Source organism: Somniosus microcephalus, unplaced genomic scaffold, assembly GCF_052327205.1.
Source record: "Somniosus microcephalus isolate GS21.2 unplaced genomic scaffold, FLI_Smic_1.0 unresolved_chr5, whole genome shotgun sequence".
Taxonomy (NCBI): domain Eukaryota; kingdom Metazoa; phylum Chordata; class Chondrichthyes; order Squaliformes; family Somniosidae; genus Somniosus; species Somniosus microcephalus.
Genome location: NW_028225183.1, coordinates 45,968,190 through 45,987,204, shown reverse-complemented (window position 1 = coordinate 45,987,204; position 19,015 = coordinate 45,968,190). Strand labels below are relative to the sequence as shown.

General features: G+C 46.5%; 4 non-coding genes across 4 annotated transcripts; all 4 read left to right on the top strand.

The window, feature by feature from the left end:
* The first annotated feature begins 1,926 nt into the window (after nucleotides 1-1,926).
* trnad-guc (transfer RNA aspartic acid (anticodon GUC)) lies at nucleotides 1,927-1,998 on the top strand. The gene has a single exon. It is a non-coding gene; the product is annotated as a tRNA-Asp (tRNA).
* A 1,952-nt stretch (nucleotides 1,999-3,950) lies between these two features.
* On the top strand, nucleotides 3,951-4,022 carry trnad-guc (transfer RNA aspartic acid (anticodon GUC)). The gene has a single exon. It is a non-coding gene; the product is annotated as a tRNA-Asp (tRNA).
* A 12,072-nt stretch (nucleotides 4,023-16,094) lies between these two features.
* Nucleotides 16,095-16,166, top strand: trnad-guc (transfer RNA aspartic acid (anticodon GUC)). Its single transcript has one exon. It is a non-coding gene; the product is annotated as a tRNA-Asp (tRNA).
* Nucleotides 16,167-18,136: 1,970 nt separating this feature from the next.
* trnad-guc (transfer RNA aspartic acid (anticodon GUC)) lies at nucleotides 18,137-18,208 on the top strand. Its single transcript has one exon. It is a non-coding gene; the product is annotated as a tRNA-Asp (tRNA).
* Nucleotides 18,209-19,015: the final 807 nt, after the last annotated feature.

Genomic DNA, 19,015 nt, shown 5'->3' with positions numbered 1-19,015 from the left:
TTGGGCAACTCCTTAAAAAGACCCTGGGAAAAGTTGAATAGAACATAATGAACGAAAATAATTTTAAAATATGTACATGACGAAATGTATAACAACTCCCTGCACCAGTTCCTCGTTAGTAGAGTGTTCTCCTTCTGTTTGCCTGTTGTGTGGGGCACTGAGGAGGGAGAGAGAAAATGAGATAACAGCGGGAGAAAGCACGACTGCTCTTTCAAAGAGACAGCACAGGCACGATTGGCCGAATGGTCTCCCACCGTGCTGCCAGCCTCCATGAATGCATGACACTGAGATGGATATCTGAGACATACCCACACAAAGAGAGCACATACGGGTATTTTGTGTGTGTTTGCTGCTTTGTCTCAAGCACTGCATAACCATTTCCTCGACAATGTCGTGGGTATTATGATGTTCAGTTTTCACTTCCCCGACGGCTTCTCTCTGACTTTATGCCTCTGTGTCTGAGAAAAGCATAGAAGGAAATATATGGCAAATGGACGCCTTCCCGCACTTGATGCTGTGGTTTAGTGAACATGTCCTTTGTGTTCTCGTCTAAAAGATGTCATCTTGTACGAAAAATTTGCCTGGCGTGAAAGTGATCTGAATTTCAAAGCAGCAAGGAGGAAAGTCTGCGTTGCTCTGCTTGCTGGCAGGCAGCTTCTTGCAGCTTCTCTGGCGGTCTAGTGGTTAAGAATCGGCGCTTTCACCACCACGGCCCGGGTTCGATTCCCGGTCAGGGACCAGTGCGTTTTGCGGCTGTTTGAAGTGCCTCCAATCAATGCACCCGCGCGAAGCAATGCCTGCTCCTGATCAACCTTTGCAATTTCAACACTGCTGCTGCCTCAACAGGTACACAATGCACTTCCTTGCCTTCTGCAAAATGCCTGCTGTTTCAAAGTCAGCAGGAAATTACATTTGGAACGAGACAATTTAAACGTGTACATGCCCACATTTAACTGCAGCTGACAGTGTCAGAACAGTCACGGTTATTATCAAGCTTCCATGTATTTTCTTGTTGGCTGCACCCCCTTAACAAACTTAGCTTATCACAGCACGGCTATCAATCAACTCAACGCCAGTGTGAAGAATGCAACATTTGAAAGTTAGCAACGTGTGCAAGACTTTAGTGAGAGAGAGTTGGGCCGTGATAACGTTTCCAAGCAGTAAGATATTCACGAGGCCTGAGCCCTTGCTGCGTAATACAATTCTCCCCATACTGATTCTGTTATCTTCAATTGGTCTCCTCTGGTTACCGTCATACCTGCCACTGGCAAGCGTTTCTCCTTATTACCTCAAACAAATCCCCTTGTAATTTTGAAAGCCTCTTATTAAATTTCCTCTTAACCGTCTGAAGAAAACAATCACAAACTCTCAACATAGCTGAAGTTCCTTATCCCTCGGACCACTCTGCAAGACGTCAAACTGAGTGTCTCGCTCTGTATGTCTATCTTTGTCTCCCTCTTTGTCCCTGTCTCTCTCTGTATAGGATTCTGAGGGTGCTTGACAGGATAGATGCAGGGAGGATGTTTCCACTCCTGGGGGAATCTACAACTAGGGGGCAAAGCTCCAAGATATCCGGTCGCCCATATAAAACGGAGATGAGGAGGAATTTCTTCTCTCAGAATGTCGTGAATCTTTGGAATCCTCTACCCCAGAGAGCTGTGGAGGCGGAGTCACTGAATACATTCAAGGTGGAGATAGACATATATTTGAGCTGCAGTGGAGTCAAGGGTTATGGGGAGCGGGCAGGAAAGTGGCTTTGAGTAGAAGATCTGATCAGCCATGATCTTATTGAATGGCGGGGCAGGTTCGAGGGGCCGAATGGCCCACTCCAGCTCCGATTCCTTCTGTTCTTATTTCTGTCCCTTCTGCCTCTGTCCCTCTGTTCACAGGTCGATTTTTGCTCTGACAAATTCGGCACCTTTCAGTTCCTCGTTAGTATAGTGGTGAGTATCCCCGCCTGTCACGCGGGAGACCGGGGTTCAATTCCCCGACGGGGAGGATTTTTAACATCCCCAATTTTAAACCTTTGGGCAACTCCTTAAAAAGACCCTGGGAAAAGTTGAATAGAACATAATGAACGAAAATAATTTTAAAATATGTACATGACGAAATGTATAACAACTCCCTGCACCAGTTCCTCGTTAGTAGAGTGTTCTCCTTCTGTTTGCCTGTTGTGTGGGGCACTGAGGAGGGAGAGAGAAAATGAGATAACAGCGGGAGAAAGCACGACTGCTCTTTCAAAGAGACAGCACAGGCACGATTGGCCGAATGGTCTCCCACCGTGCTGCCAGCCTCCATGAATGCATGACACTGAGATGGATATCTGAGACATACCCACACAAAGAGAGCACATACGGGTATTTTGTGTGTGTTTGCTGCTTTGTCTCAAGCACTGCATAACCATTTCCTCGACAATGTCGTGGATATTATGATGTTCAGTTTTCACTTCCCCGACGGCTTCTCTCTGACTTTATGCCTCTGTGTCTGAGAAAAGCATAGAAGGAAATATATGGCAAATGGACGCCTTCCCGCACTTGATGCTGTGGTTTAGTGAACATGTCCTTTGTGTTCTCGTCTAAAAGATGTCATCTTGTACGAAAAATTTGCCTGGCGTGAAAGTGATCTGAATTTCAAAGCAGCAAGGAGGAAAGTCTGCGTTGCTCTGCTTGCTGGCAGGCAGCTTCTTGCAGCTTCCCTGGTGGTCTAGTGGTTAAGAATCGGAGCTTTCACCACCACGGCCGGGGTCCGATTCCCGGTCAGGGACCAGTGCGTTTTGAGGCTGTTTGAAATGCCTCCAATCAATGCACCCGCGCGAAGCAATGCCTGCTCCTGATCAACCTTTGCAATTTCAACACTGCTGCTGCCTCAACAGGTACACAATGCACTTCCTTGCCTTCTGTAAAATGCCGGCTGTTTCAAAGTCAGCAGGAAATTACATTTGGAACGAGACAATTTAAACGTGTACATGCCCACATTTAACTGCAGCTGACAGTGTCAGAACAGTCACGGTTATTATCAAGCTTCCATGTATTTTCTTGTTGGCTGCACTTGCCTAACAAACTTAGCTTATCACAGCACGGCTATCAATCAACTCAACGCCAGTGTGAAGAATGCAACATTTGAAAGTTAGCAACGTGTGCAAGACTTTTGTGAGAGAGAGTTGGGCCGTGATAACATTTCCAAGCAGTAAGATATTCACTAGGCTTGAGCCCTTGCTGCGTAATACAATTCTCCCCATACTGATTCTGTTATCTTCAATTGGTCTCCTCTGGTTACCGTCATACCTGCCACTGGCAAGCGTTTCTCCTTATTACCTCAAACAAATCCCCTTGTAATTTTGAAAGCCTCTTATTAAATTTCCTCTTAACCGTCTGAAGAAAACAATCACAAACTCTCAACATAGCTGAAGTTCCTTATCCCTCGGACCACTCTGCAAGACGTCAAACTGAGTGTCTCGCTCTGTATGTCTATCTTTGTCTCCCTCTTTGTCCCTGTCTCTCTCTGTATAGGATTCTGAGTGTGCTTGACAGGATAGATGCAGGGAGGATGTTTCCCCTTTGGGGGAATCTAAAAATGGGGGCAAAGCTCCAGGATATCCGGTCGCCCATTTAAAACGGAGATGAGGAGAAATTTCTTCTCTCAGAATGTCGTGAATCTTTGGAATCCTCTACCCCAGAGAGCTGTGGAGGCGGAGTCACTGAATATATTCAAGGTGGAGATAGACATATATTTGAGCTGCAGTGGAGTCAAGGGTTATGGGGAGCGGGCAGGAAAGTGGCGTTGAGTAGAAGATCTGATCAGCCAGGATCTTATTGAATGGCGGGGCAGGCTCGAGGGGCCGAATGGCCCACTCCTGCTCCGATTCCTTCTGTTCTTATTTCTGTCCCTTCTGCCTCTGTCCCTCTGTTCACAGGTCGATATTTGCTCTGACAAATTCGGCACCTTTCAGTTCCTCGTTGGTATAGTGGTGAGTATCCCCGCCTGTCACGCGGGAGACCGGGGTTCAATTCCCCGACGGGGAGGATTTTTAACATCCCCAATTTTAAACCTTTGGGCAGCTCCTTAAAAAGACCCTGGGAAAAGTTGAATAGAACATAATGAACGAAAATAATTTTAAAATATGTACATGACGAAATTTATAACAACTCCCTGCACCAGTTCCTCGTTAGTAGAGTGTTCTCCTTCTGTTTGCCTGTTGTGTGGGGCACTGAGGAGGGAGAGAGAAAATGAGATAACAGCGGGAGAAAGCACGACTGCTCTTTCAAAGAGACAGCACAGGCACGATTGGCCGAATGGATTCCCACCGTGCTGCCAGCCTCCATGAATGCATGACACTGAGATGGATATCTGAGACATACCCGCACATACGGGTATTTTGTGTGTGTTTGCTGCTTTGTCTCAAGCACTGCATAACCATTTCCTCGACAATGTCGTGGGTATTATGATGTTCAGTTTTCACTTCCCCGACGGCTTCTCTCTGACTTTATGCCTCTGTGTCTGAGAAAAGCATAGAAGGAAATATATGGCAAATGGACGCCTTCCCGCACTTGATGCTGTGGCTTAGTGAACATGTCCTTTGTGTTCTCGTCTAAAAGATGTCATCTTGTACGAAAAATTTGCCTGGCGTGAAAGTGATCTGAATTTCAAAGCAGCAAGGAGGAAAGTCTGCGTTGCTCTGCTTGCTGGCAGGCAGCTTCTTGCAGCTTCCCTGGTGGTCTAGTGGTTAAGAATCGGAGCTTTCACCACCACAGCCCGGGTCCGATTCCCGGTTAGGGACCAGTGCGTTTTGCGGCTGTTTGAAGTGCCTCCAATCAATGCACCCGCGCGAAGCAATGCCTGCTCCTGATCAACCTTTGCAATTTCAACACTGCTGCTGCCTCAACAGGTACACAATGCACTTCCTTGCCTTTTGTAAAATGCCTGCTGTTTCAAAGTCAGCAGGAAATTACATTTGGAACGAGACAATTTAAACGTGTACATGCCCACATTTAACTGCAGCTGACAGTGTCAGAACAGTCACGGTTATTATCAAGCTTCCATTTATTTTCTTGTTGGCTGCACTTGCCTAACAAACTTAGCTTATCACAGCACGGCTATCAATCAACTCAACGCCAGTGTGAAGAATGCAACATTTGAAAGCTAGCAACGTGTGCAAGGCTTTAGTGAGAGAGAGTTGGGCCGTGATTACATTTCCAAGCAGTAAGATATTCACTAGGCCTGAGCCCTTGCTGCGTAATACAATTCTCCCCATACTGATTCTGTTATCTTCAATTGGTCTCCTCTGGTTACCGTCATACCTGCCACTGGCAAGCGTTTCTCCTTATTACCTCAAACAAATCCCCCTGTAATTTTGAAAGCCTCTTATTAAATTTCCTCTTAACCGTCTGAAGAAAACAATCACAAACTCTCAACATAGCTGAAGTTCCTTATCCCTCGGACCACTCTGCAAGACGTCAAACTGAGTGTCTCGCTCTGTATGTCTATCTTTGTCTCCCTCTTTGTCCCTGTCTCTCTCTGTATAGGATTCTGAGGGTGCTTGACAGGATAGATGCAGGGAGGATGTTTCCCCTCCTGGGGGAATCGACAACTAGGGGGCAAAGCTCCAGGATATCCGGTCGCCCATTTAAAACGGAGATGAGGAGGAATTTCTTCTCTCAGAATGTCGTGAATCTTTGGAATCCTCTACCCCAGAGAGCTGTGGAGGCGGAGTCACTGAATATATTCAAGGTGGAGACAGACATATATTTGAGCTGCAGTGGAGTCAAGGGTTATGGGGAGCGGGCAGGAAAGTGGCGTTGAGTGGAAGATCTGATCAGCCATGATCTTATTGAATGGCGGGGCAGGCTCGAGGGGCCGAATGGCCCACTCCTGCTCCGATTCCTTCTGTTCGTATTCTTATTTCTGTCCCTTCTGCCTCTGTCCCTCTGTTCACAGGTCGATTTTTGCTCTGACAGATTCGGCACCTTTCAGTTCCTCGTTAGTATAGTGGTGAGTATCCCCGCCTGTCACGCGGGAAACCGGGGTTCAATTCCCCGACGGGGAGGATTTTTAACATCCCCAATTTTAAACCTTTGGGCAGCTCCTTGAAAAGACCCTGGGAAAAGTTGAATAGAACAAAATGAACGAAAATAATTTTAAAATATGTACATGACGAAATTTATAACAACTCCCTGCACCAGTTCCTCGTTAGTAGAGTGTTCTCCTTCTGTTTGCCTGTTGTGTGGGGCACTGAGGAGGGAGAGAGAAAATGAGATAACAGCGGGAGAAAGCACGACTGCTCTTTCAAAGAGACAGCACAGGCACGATTGGCCGAATGGTCTCCCACCTCCATGAATGCATGACACTGAGATGGATATCTGAGACATACCCACACAAAGAGAGCACATACAGGTATTTTGTGTGTGTTTGCTGCTTTGTCTCAAGCACTGCATAACCATTTCCTCGACAATGTCGTGGGTATTATGATGTTCAGTTTTCACTTCCCCGACGGCTTATCTCTGACTTCATGCCTCTGTGTCTGAGAAAAGCATAGAAGGAAATATATGGCAAATGGAGGCCTTCCCGCACTTGATGCTGTGGCTTAGTGAACATGTCCTTTGTGTTCTCGTCTAAAAGATGTCATCTTGTCCGAAAAATTTGCCTGGCGTGAAAGTGATCTGAATTTCAAAGCAGCAAGGAGGAAAGTCTGCGTTGCTCTGCTTGCTGGCAAGCAGCTTCTTGCAATTTCTTGCAGTTTCACTAGTGGTCTAGTGGTTAAGAATCGGCGCTTTCACCACCACGTCCCCAGTTCGATTCCCGGTCAGGGACCAGTGCGTTTTGAGGCTGTTTGAAATGCCTCCAATCAATGCACCCGCGCGAAGCAATGCCTGCTCCTGATCAACATTTGCAATTTCAACAAGTACACAATGCACTTCCTTGCCTTCTGTAAAATGCCTGCTGTTTCAAAGTCAGCAGGAAATTACATTTGGAACGAGACAATTTAAACGTGTACATGCCCACATTTAACTGCAGCTGACAGTGTCAGAACAGTCACGGTTATTATCAAGCTTCCATGTATTTTCTTGTAGGCTGCACCCCCCTAACAAACTTAGCTTATCACAGCACGGCTATCAATCAACTCAACGCCAGTGTGAAGAATGCAACATTTGAAAGTTAGCAACGTGTGCAAGACTTTAGTGAGAGACAGTTGGGCCGTGATAACATTTCCAAGCAGTAAGATATTCACTAGGCCTGAGCCCTTGCTGCGTAATACAATTCTCCCCATACTGATTATGTTATCTTCAATTGGTCTCCTCTGGTTACCGTCATACCTGCCACTGGCAAGCGTTTCTCCTTATTACCTCAAACAAATCCCCTTGTAATTTTGAAAGCCTCTTATTAAATTTCCTCTTAACCGTCTGAAGAAAACAATCACAAACTCTCAACATAGCTGAAGTTCCTTATCCCTCGGACCACTCTGCAAGACGTCAAACTGAGTGTCTCGCTCTGTATGTCTATCTTTGTCTCCCTCTTTGTCCCTGTCTCTCTCTGTATAGGATTCTGAGGGTGCTTGACAGGATAGATGCAGGGAGGATGTTTCCCCTCCTGGGGGAATCTACAACTAGGGGGCAAAGCTCCAGGATATCCGGTCGCCCATTTAAAACGTAGATGAGGAGGAATTTCTTCTCTCAGAATGTCGTGAATCTTTGGAATCCTCTACCCCAGAGAGCTGTGGAGGCGGAGTCACTGAATATATTCAAGGTGGAGATAGACATATATTTGAGCTGCAGTGGAGTCAAGGGTTATGGGGAGCGGGCAGGAAAGTGGCGTTGAGTAGAAGATCTGATCAGCCATGATCTTATTGAATGGCGGGGCAGGCTCGAGGGGCCGAATGGCCCACTCCTGCTCCGATTCCTTCTGTTCTTATTTCTGTCCCTCTGTTCACAGGTCGATTTTTGCTCTGACAGATTCGGCACCTTTCAGTTCCTCGTTAGTATAGTGGAGAGTATCCCCGCCTGTCACGCGGGAGACCGGGGTTCAATTCCCCGACGGAGAGGATTTTTAACATCCCCAATTTTAAATCTTTGGGCAGCTCCTTAAAAAGACCCTGGGAAAAGTTGAATAGAACAAAATGAACGAAAATAATTTTAAAATATGTACATGACGAAATTTATAACAACTCCCTGCACCAGTTCCTCGTTAGTAGAGTGTTCTCCTTCTGTTTGCCTGTTGTGTGGGGCACTGAGGAGGGAGAGAGAAAATGAGATAACAGCGGGAGAAAGCACGACTGCTCTTTCAAAGAGACAGCACAGGCACGATTGGCCGAATGGCCTCCCACCGTGCTGCCAGCCTCCATGAATGCATGACACTGAGATGGATATCTGAGACATACCCACACAAAGAGAGCACATACGGGTATTTTGTGTGTGTTTGCTGCTTTGTCTCAAGCACTGCATAACCATTTCCTGGACAATGTCGTGGATATTATGATGTTCTGTTTTCACTTCCCCGACGGCTTCTCTCTGACTTTATGCCTCTGTCTCTGAGAAAAGCATAGAAGGTAATATATGGCAAATGGACCCCTTCCCGCACTTGATGCTGTGGCTTAGTGAACATGTCCTTTGTGTTCTCGTCTAAAAGATGTCATCTTGTACGAAAAGTTTGCCTGGCGTGAAAGTGATCTGAATTTCAAAGCAGCAAGGAGGAAAGTCTGCGTTGCTCTGCTTGCTGGCAGGCAGCTTCTTGCAGCTTCCCTGGTGGTCTAGTGGTTAAGATTCGACGCTTTCACTGCCGCGGCCCGGGTTCGATTCCCGATTAGGGAACAGTGCGTTTTGAGGCTGTTTGAAATGCCTCCAATCAATGCACCCGCGCGAAGCAATGCCTGCTCCTGATCAACCTTTGCAATTTCAACACTGCTGCTGCCTCAACAGGTACACAATGCACTTCCTTGCCTTTTGTAAAATGCCTGCTGTTTCAAAGTCAGCAGGAAATTACATTTGGGACGAGACAATTTAAACGTGTACATGCCCACATTTAACTGCAGCTGACAGTGTCAGAACAGTCACGGTTATTATCAAACTTCCATGTATTTTCTTGCAGGCTGCACCCCCCTAACAAACTTAGCTTATCACAGCACGGCTATCAATCAACTCAACGCCAGTTTGAAGAATGCAACATTTGAAAGTTAGCAAAGTGTGCAAGACTTTAGTGAGAGAGAGTTGGGCCGTGATAACATTTCTAAGCAGTAAGATATTCAGTAGGCCTGAGCCCTTGCTGCATAATACAATTCTCCCCATACTGATTCTGCTATCTTCAATTGGTCTCCTCTGGTTACCGTCATACCTGCCACTGGCAAGCGTTTCTCCTTATTACCTCAATCAAATCCCCTTGTAATTTTGAAAGCCTCTTATTAAATTTCCTCTTAACCGTCTGAGGAAAACAATCACAAACTCTCAACATAACGGAAGTTCCTTATCCCTCGGACCACTCTGCAAGACGTCAAACTGACTGTCTCGCTCTGTATGTCTATCTTTGTCTCCCTCTTTGTCCCTGTCTCTCTCTGTATAGGATTCTGAGGGTGCTTGACAGGATAGATGCAGGGAGGATGTTTCCCCTCCTGGGGGAATCTACAACTAGGGGGCAAAGCTCCAGGATATCCGGTCGCCCATTTAAAACGGAGATGAGGAGGAATTTCTTCTCTCAGAATGTCGTGAATCTTTGGAATCCTCTACCCCAGAGAGCTGTGGAGGCGGAGCCACTGAATATATTCAAGGTGGAGATAGACATATATTTGAGCTGCAGTGGAGTGAAGGGTTATGGGGAGCGGGCAGGAAAGAGGCGTTGAGTAGAAGATCTGATCAGCCATGATCTTATTGAATGGCGGGGCAGGCTCGAGGGGCCGAATGGCCCACTCCTGCTCCTATTCCTTCTATTCTTATTTCTGTCCCTTCTGCCTCTGTCCCTCTGTTCACAGGTCGATTTTTGCTCTGACAGATTCGGCATCATTCAGTTCCTCGTTAGTATAGTGGTGAGTATCCCCGCCTGTCACGCGGGAGACCGCGGTTCAATTCCCCGACGGGGAGAATTTTTAACATCCCCAATTTTAAACCTTTGGGCAGCTCCTTAAAAAGACCCTGGGAAAAGTTGAATAGAACAAAATGAACGAAAATAATTTTTAAATATGTACATGACGAAATTTATAACAACTCCCTGCAGCAGTTCCTCGTTAGTAGAGTGTTCTCCTTCTGTTTGCCTGTTGTGTGGGGCACTGAGGAGGGAGAGAGAAAATGAGATAACAGCGGGAGAAAGCACGACTGCTCTTTCAAAGAGACAGCACAGGCACGATTGGCCGAATGGCCTCCCACCGTGCTGCCAGCCTCCATGAATGCATGACACTGAGATGGATATCTGAGACATACCCACACAAAGAGAACACATACGGGTATTTTGTGTGTGTTTGCTGCTTTGTCTCAAGCACTGCATAACCATTTCCTGGACAATGTCGTGGATATTATGATGTCAGTTTTCACTTCCCCGACGGCTTCTCTCTGACTTTATGCCTCTGTCTCTGAGAATAGCATAGAAGGAAATATATGGCAAATGGACGCCTTCCCGCACTTGATGCTGTGGCTTAGTGAACATGTCCTTTGTGTTCTCGTCTAAAAGATGTCATCTTGTACGAAAGGTTTGCCTGGCGTGAAAGTGATCTGAATTTCAAAGCAGCAAGGAGGAAAGTCTGCGTTGCTCTGCTTGCTGGCAGGCAGCTTCTTGCAACTTTTTGCAGCTTCCCTGGTGGTCTAGTGGTTAAGATTCGGCGCTTTCACTTCCGCGGCCCGGGTTCGATTCTCGGTTAGGGAACAGTGCGTTTTGAGGCTGTTTGAAATGCCTCCAATCAATGCACCCGCGCGAAGCACCCTGGTTGCACCCTTTGCAATTTCAACACTGCTGCTGCCTCAACAGGTACACAATGCACTTCCTTGCCTTTTGTAAAATGCCTGCTGTTTCAAAGTCAGCAGGAAATTACATTTGGGACGATACAATTTAAACGTGTACATGCCCACATCTAATTGCAGCTGACAGTGTCAGAACAGTCACGGTTATTTTCAAACTTCCATGTATTTTCTTGCAGGCTGCACCCCCCTAACAAACTTCGCTTATCACAGCACGGCTATCAATCAACTCAACGCCAGTTTGAAGAATGCAACATTTGAAAGTTAGCAACGTGTGCAAGACTTTAGTGAGAGAGAGTTGGGCCGTGATAACATTTCTAAGCAGTAAGATATTCAGTAGGCCTGAGCCCTTGCTGCGTAATACAATTCTCCCCATACTGATTCTGTTATCTTCAATTGGTCTCCTCTGGTTACCGTCATACCTGCCACTGGCAAGCGTTTCTCCTTATTACCTCAATCAAATCCCCTTGTAATTTTGAAAGCCTCTTAATAAATTTCCTCTTAACCGTCTGAGGAAAACAATCACAAACTCTCAACATAACTGAAGTTCCTTATCCCTCGGACCACTCTGCAAGACGTCAAACTGAGTGTCTCGCTCTGTATGTCTATCTTTGTCTCCCTCTTTGTCCCTGTCTCTCTCTGTTTTGGATTCTGAGGTTGCTTGACAGGATAGATGCAGGGAGGATGTTTCCGCTCCTGGGGGAATCTACAACTAGGGGGCAAAGCTCCAGGATATCCGGTCGCCCATTTAAAACGGAGATGAGGAGGAATTTCTTCTCTCAGAATGTCGTGAATCTTTGGAATCCTCTACCCCAGAGAGCTGTGGAGGCGGAGCCACTGAATATATTCAAGGTGGAGATAGACATATATTTGAGCTGCAGTGGAGTCAAGGGTTATGGGGAGCGGGCAGGAAAGTGGCGTTGAGTAGAAGATCTGATCAGCCATGATCTTATTGAATGGCGGGGCAGGCTCGAGGGGCCGAATGGCCCACTCCTGCTCCTATTCCTTCTGTTCTTATTCTTATTTCTGTCCCTTCTGCCTCTGTCCCTCTGTTCACAGGTCGATTTTTGCTCTGACAGATTCGGCACCTTTCAGTTTCTCGTTAGTATAGTGGTGAGTATCCCCGCCTGTCACGCGGGAGACCGGGGTTCAATTCCCCGACGGGGAGAATTTTTAACATCCCCAATTTTAAACCTTTGGGCAGCTCCTTAAAAAGACCCTGGGAAAAGTTGAATAGAACAAAATGAACGAAAATAATTTTAAAATATGTACATGACGAAATTTATAACAACTCCCTGCACCAGTTCCTCGTTAGTAGAGTGTTCTCCTTCTGTTTGCCTGTTGTGTGGGGCACTGAGGAGGGAGAGAGAAAATGAGATAACAGCGGGAGAAAGCACGACTGCTCTTTCAAAGAGACAGCACAGGCACGATTGGCCGAATGGCCTCCCACCGTGCTGCCAGCCTCCATGAATGCATGACACTGAGATGGATATCTGAGACATACCCACACAAAGAGAGCACATACGGGTATTTTGTGTGTGTTTGCTGCTTTGTCTCAAGCACTGCATAACCATTTCCTGGACAATGTCGTGGATATTATGATGTTCAGTTTTCACTTCCCCGACGGCTTCTCTCTGACTTTATGCCTCTGTCTCTGAGAAAAGCATAGAAGGAAATATATGGCAAATGGACGCCTTCCCGCACTTGATGCTGTGGCTTAGTGAACATGTCCTTTGTGTTCTCGTCTAAAAGATGTCATATTGTACGAAAAGTTTGCCTGGCGTGAAAGTGATCTGAATTTCAAAGCAGCAAGGAGGAAAGTCTGCGTTGCTCTGCTTGCTGGCAGGCAGCTTCTTGCAACTTTTTGCAGCTTCCCTGGTGGTCGAGTGGTTAAGATTCGGCGCTTTCACTGCCGCGGCCCGGGTTCGATTCCCGGTTAGGGACCAGGGCGTTTTGTGGCTGTTTGAAAAGCCTCCAATCAACGCACCCGCGCGAAGTAATGCCTGCTCCTCATCAACCTTTGCAATTTCAACACTGCTGCTGCCTCAACAGGTACACAATGCACTTCCTTGCCTTTTGTAAAATGCCTGCTGTTTCAAAGTCAGCAGGAAATTACATTTGGGACGAGACAATTTAAACGTGTACATGCCCACATTTAACTGCAGCTGACAGTGTCAGAACAGTCACGGTTATTATCAAACTTCCATGTATTTTCTTGCAGACTGCACCCCCTAACAAACTTAGCTTATCACAGCACGGCTATCAATCAACTCAACGCCAGTTTGAAGAATGCAACATTTGAAAGTTAGCAACGTGTGCAAGACTTTAGTGAGAGAGAGTTGGGCCGTGATAACATTTCTAAGCAGTAAGATATTCAGTAGGCCTGAGCCCTTGCTGCGTAATACAATTCTCCCCATACTGATTCTGTTATCTTCAATTGGTCTCCTCTGGTTACCGTCATACCTGCCACTGGCAAGCGTTTCTCCTTATTAACTCAATCAAATCCCCTTGTAATTTTGAAAGCCTCTAATTAAATTTCCTCTTAACCGTCTGAGGAAAACAATCACAAACTCTCAACATAACTGAAGTTCCTTATCCCTCGGACCACTCTGCAAGACGTCAAACTGAGTGTCTCGCTCTGTATGTCTATCTTTGTCTCCCTCTTTGTCCCTGTCTCTCTCTGTATAGGATTCTGAAGGTGCTTGACAGGATAGATGCAGGGAGGATGTTTCGCCTCCTGGGGGAATCTACAACTAGGGGGCAAAGCTCCAGGATATCCGGTCGCCCATTTAAAACGGAGATGAGGAGGAATTTCTTCTCTCAGAATGTCGTGAATCTTTGGAATCCTCTACCCCAGAGAGCTGTGGAGGCGGAGTCACTGAATATATTCAAGGTGGAGATAGACATATATTTGAGCTGCAGTGGAGTCAAGGGTTATGGGGAGCGGGCAGGAAAGTGGCGTTGAGTAGAAGATCTGATCAGCCATGATCTTATTGAATGGCGGGGCAGGCTCGAGGGGCCGAATGGCCCACTCCTGCTCCTATTCCTTCTGTTCTTATTCTTATTTCTGTCCCCTCTGTTCACAGGTCGATTTTTGCCCTGACAGATTCGGCACCTTTCAGTTCCTCGTTAGTATCGTGGTGAGTATCCCCGCCTGTTCACGCGGGAGACCGGGGTTCAATTCCCCGACGGGGAGGATTTTTAACATCCCCAATTTTAAACCTTTGGGCAGCTCCTTAAAAAGACCCTGGGAAAAGTTGAATAGAACAAAATGAACGAAAATAATTTTAAAATATGTACATGAGGAAATTTATAACAACTCCCTGCACCAGTTCCTCGTTAGTAGAGTGTTCTCCTTCTGTTTGCCTGTTGTGTGGGGCACTGAGGAGGGAGAGAGAAAATGAGATAACAGCGGGAGAAAGCACGACTGCTCTTTCAAAGAGACAGCACAGGCACGATTGGCCGAATGGCCTCCCACCGTGCTGCCAGCCTCCATGAATGCATGACACTGAGATGGATATCTGAGACATACCCACACAAAGAGAGCACATACGGGTATTTTGTGTGTGTTTGCTGCTTTGTCTCAAGCACTGCATAACCATTTCCTCGACAATGCCGTGGATATTATAATGTTCAGTTTTCACTTCCCCGACGGCTTCTCTCTGACTTTATGCCTCTGTCTCTGAGAAAAGCATAGAAGGAAATATATGGCAAATGGACGCCTTCCCGCACTTGATGCTGTGGCTTAGTGAACATGTCCTTTGTGTTCTCGTCTAAAAGATGTCATCTTGTACGAAAAGTTTGCCTGGCGTGAAAGTGATCTGAATTTCAAAGCAGCAAGGAGGAAAGTCTGCGTTGCTCTGCTTGCTGGCAGGCAGCTTCTTGCAACTTCTTGCAGCTTCCCTGGTGGTCTAGTGGTTAAGATTCGGCGCTTTCATCGCCGTGGCCTGGGATCGATTCCCGGTCAGGGACCAGTGCGTTTTGAGTCTGTTTGAAATGCCTCCAATCAACGCACCGGCGCGAAGTAATGCCTGCTCCTCATCAACCTTTGCAATTTCAACACTGCTGCTGCCTCAACAGGTACACAATGCACTTCCTTGCCTTTTGTAAAATGCCTGCTGTTTCAAAGACAGCAGGAAATTACATTTGGGACGGGACAATTTAAACGTGTACATGCCCACATTTAACTGCAGCTGACAGTGTCAGAACAGTCACGGTTATTATCAAACTTCCATGTATTTTCTTGCAGGCTGCACCCCCCTAACAAACTTAGCTCATCACAGCACGGCTATCAATCAACTCAACGCCAGTTTGAAGAATGCAACATTTGAAAGTTAGCAACGTGTGCAAGACTTTAGTGAGAGAGAGTTGGGCCGTGATAACATTTCTAAGCAGTAAGATATTCAGTAGGCCTGAGCCCTTGCTGCGTAATACAATTCTCCCCATACTGATTCTGTTATCTTCAATTGGTCTCCTCTGGTTACCTTCATACCTGCCACTGGCAAGCGTTTCTCCTTATTACCTCAATCAAATCCCCTTGTAATTTTGAAAGCCTCTTATTAAATTTCCTCTTAACCGTCTGAGGAAAACAATCACAAACTCTCAACATAACTGAAGTTCCTTATCCCTCGGACCACTCTGCAAGACGTCAAACTGAGTGTCTCGCTCTGTATGTCTATATTTGTCTCCCTCTTTGTACCTGTCTCTCTCTGTATAGGATTCTGAGGGTGCTTGACAGGATAGATGCAGGGAGGATGTTTCCCCTCCTGGGGGAATCTACAACTAGGGGGCAAGGCTCCAGGATATCCGGTCGCCCATTTAAAACGGAGATGAGGAGGAATTTCTTCTCTCAGAATGTCGTGAATCTTTGGAATCCTCTACCCCAGAGAGCTGTGGAGGCGGAGTCACTGAATATATTCAAGGTGGAGGTAGACATATATTTGAGCTGCAGTGGAGTCAAGGGTTATGGGGAGCGGGCAGGAAAGTAGCGTTGAGTAGAAGATCTGTTCAGCCATGATCTTATTGAATGGCGGGGCAGGCTCGAGGGGCCGAATGGCCCACTCCTGCTCCTATTCCTTCTGTTCTTATTCTTATTTCTGTCCCTTCTGCCTCTGTCCCTCTGTTCACAGATCGATTTTTGCTCTGACAGATTCGGCACCTTTCAGTTCCTCGTTAGTATAGTGGTAAGTATCCCCGCCTGTCACGCGGGAGACCGGGGTTCAATTCCCCGACGGGGAGAATTTTTAACATCCCCAATTTTAAACCTTTGGGCAGCTCCTTAAAAAGACCCTGGGAAAAGTTGAATAGAACAAAATGAACGAAAATAATTTTAAAATATGTACATGACGAAATTTATAACAACTCCCTGCACCAGTTGTTCGTTAGTAGAGTGTTCTCCTTCTGTTTGCCTGTTGTGTGGGGCACTGAGGAGGGAGAGAGAAAATGAGATAACAGCGGGAGAAAGCACGACTGCTCTTTCAAAGAGACAGCACAGGCACGATTAGCCGAATGGCCTCCCACCGTGCTGCCAGCCTCCATGAATGCATGACACTGAGATGGATATCTGAGACATACACACACAAAGAGAGCACATACGGGTATTTTGTGTGTGTTTGCTGCTTTGTCTCAAGCACTGCATAACCATTTCCTCGACAATGTCGTGGATATTATGATGTTCAGTTTTCACTTCCCCGACGGCTTCTCTCTGACTTTATGCCTCTGTCTCTGAGAAAAGCATAGAAGGAAATATATGGCAAATGGACGCCTTCCCGCACTTGATGCTGTGGCTTAGTGAACATGTCCTTTGTGTTCTCGTCTAAAAGATGTCATCTTGTACGAAATGTTTGCCTGGCGTGAAAGTGATCTGAATTTCAAAGCAGCAAGGAGGAAAGTCTGCGTTGCTCTGCTTGCTGGCAGGCACCTTCTTGCAACTTCTTGCAGCTTCCCTGGTGGTCTAGTGGTTAAGATTCGGCGCTTTCACTGCCGCGGCCCGGGTTCGATTCCCGATTAGGGAACGGTGCGTTTTGAGGCTGTTTGAAATGCCTCCAATCAATGCACCCGCGCGAAGCAATGTCTGCTCTTGATCAACATGTGCAATTTCAACACTGCTGCTGCCTCAACAGGTACACAATGCACTTCCTTGCCTTTTGTAAAATGCATACTGTTTCAAAGTCAGCAGGAAATTACATTTGGGACGAGACAATTTAAACGTGTACTTGCCCACATTTAACTGCAGCTGACAGTGTCAGAACAGTCACGGTTATTATCAAACTTCCATGTATTTTCTTGCAGGCTGCACCCCCCTAACAAACTTAGCTTATCACAGCACGGCTATCAATCAACTCAACGCCAGTTTGAAGAATGCAACATTTGAAAGTTAGCAACGTGTGCTAGACTTTAGTGAGAGAGAGTTGGGCCGTGATAACATTTCTAAGCAGTAAGATATTCAGTAGGCCTGAGCCCTTGCTGCGTAATACAATTCTCCCCATACTGATTCTGTTATCTTCAATTGGTCTCCTCTGGTTACCGTCATACCTGCCACTGGCAAGCGTTTCTCCTTATTAACTCAATCAAATCCCCTTGTAATTTTGAAAGCCTCTTATTAAATTTCCTCTTAACCGTCTGAGGAAAACAATCACAAACTCTCAACATAACTGAAGTTCCTTATCCCTCGGACCACTCTGCAAGGCGTCAAACTGAGTGTCTCGCTCTGTATGTCTATCTTTGTCTCCGTCTTTGTCCCTGTCTCTCTCTGTATAGGATTCTGAGGGTGCTTGACAGGATAGATGCAGAGAGGATGTTTCCCCTCCTGGGGGAATCTACAACTCGGGGGCAAAGCTCCAGGATATCCGGTCGCCCATTTAAAACGGAGATGAGGAGGAATTTCTTCTCTCAGAATGTCGTGAGTCTTTGGAATCCTCTGCCCCAGAGAGCTGTGGAGGCGGAGTCACTGAATATATTCAAGGTGGAGATAGACATATATTTGAGCTGCAGTGGAGTCAAGGGTTATGGGGAGCGGGCAGGAAAGTGGCGTTGAGTAGAAGATCTGAACAGCCATGATCTTATTGAATGGCGGGGCAGGCTCGAGGGGCCGAATGGCCCACTCCTGCTCCTATTCCTTCTGTTCTTATTCTTATTTCTGTCCCTTCTGCCTCTGTCCCTCTGTTCACAGGTCGATTTTTGCTCTGACAGATTCGGCACTTTTCAGTTCCTCGTTAGTATAGTGGTGAGTATCCCCGCCTGTCACGCGGGAGACCGGGGTTCAATTCCCCGACGGGGAGAATTTTTAACATCCCCAATTTTAAACCTTTGGGCAGCTCCTTAAAAAGACCCTGGGAAAAGTTGAATAGAACAAAATGAACGAAAATAATTTTAAAATATGTACATGATGAAATTTATAACAAGTCCCTGCACCAGTTCCTCGTTAGTAGAGTGTTCTCCTTCTGTTTGCCTGTTGTGTGGGGCACTGAGGAGGGAGAGAGAAAATGAGATAACAGCGGGAGAAAGCACGACTGCTCTTTCAAAGAGACAGCACAGGCACGATTGGCCGAATGGCCTCCCACCGTGCTGCCAGCCTCCATGAATGCATGACACTGAGATGGATATCTGAGACATACCCACACAAAGAGAGCACATACGGGTATTTTGTGTGCGTTTGATGCTTTGTCTCAAGCACTGCATAACCATTTCCTCTACAATGTCGTGGATATTATCATGTTCAGTATTCAATTCCCCGACGGCTTCTCTCTGACTTTATGCCTCTGTCTCTGAGAAAAGCATAGAAGGAAATATATGCCAAATGGTCGCCTTCCCGCACTTGATGCTGTGGCTTAGTGAACATGTCCTTTGTGTTCTCGTCTAAAAGATGTCATCTTGTACGAAAAGTTTGCCTGGCGTGAAAGTGATTTGAATTTCAAAGCAGCAAGGAGGAATAACTGCGTTGCCCTGCTTCTTGGCAGGAAGTTTTTCGCAGCTTTTCTGCTGGACTAGTGGTTAGGATTCGGCGCGTTCACCACGGCTGCTCGGGTTCGTTTCCTGCCCAGAGAACAGTGCATTTTGGGGCTGTTTGAAATGCCACCAATCAAAAC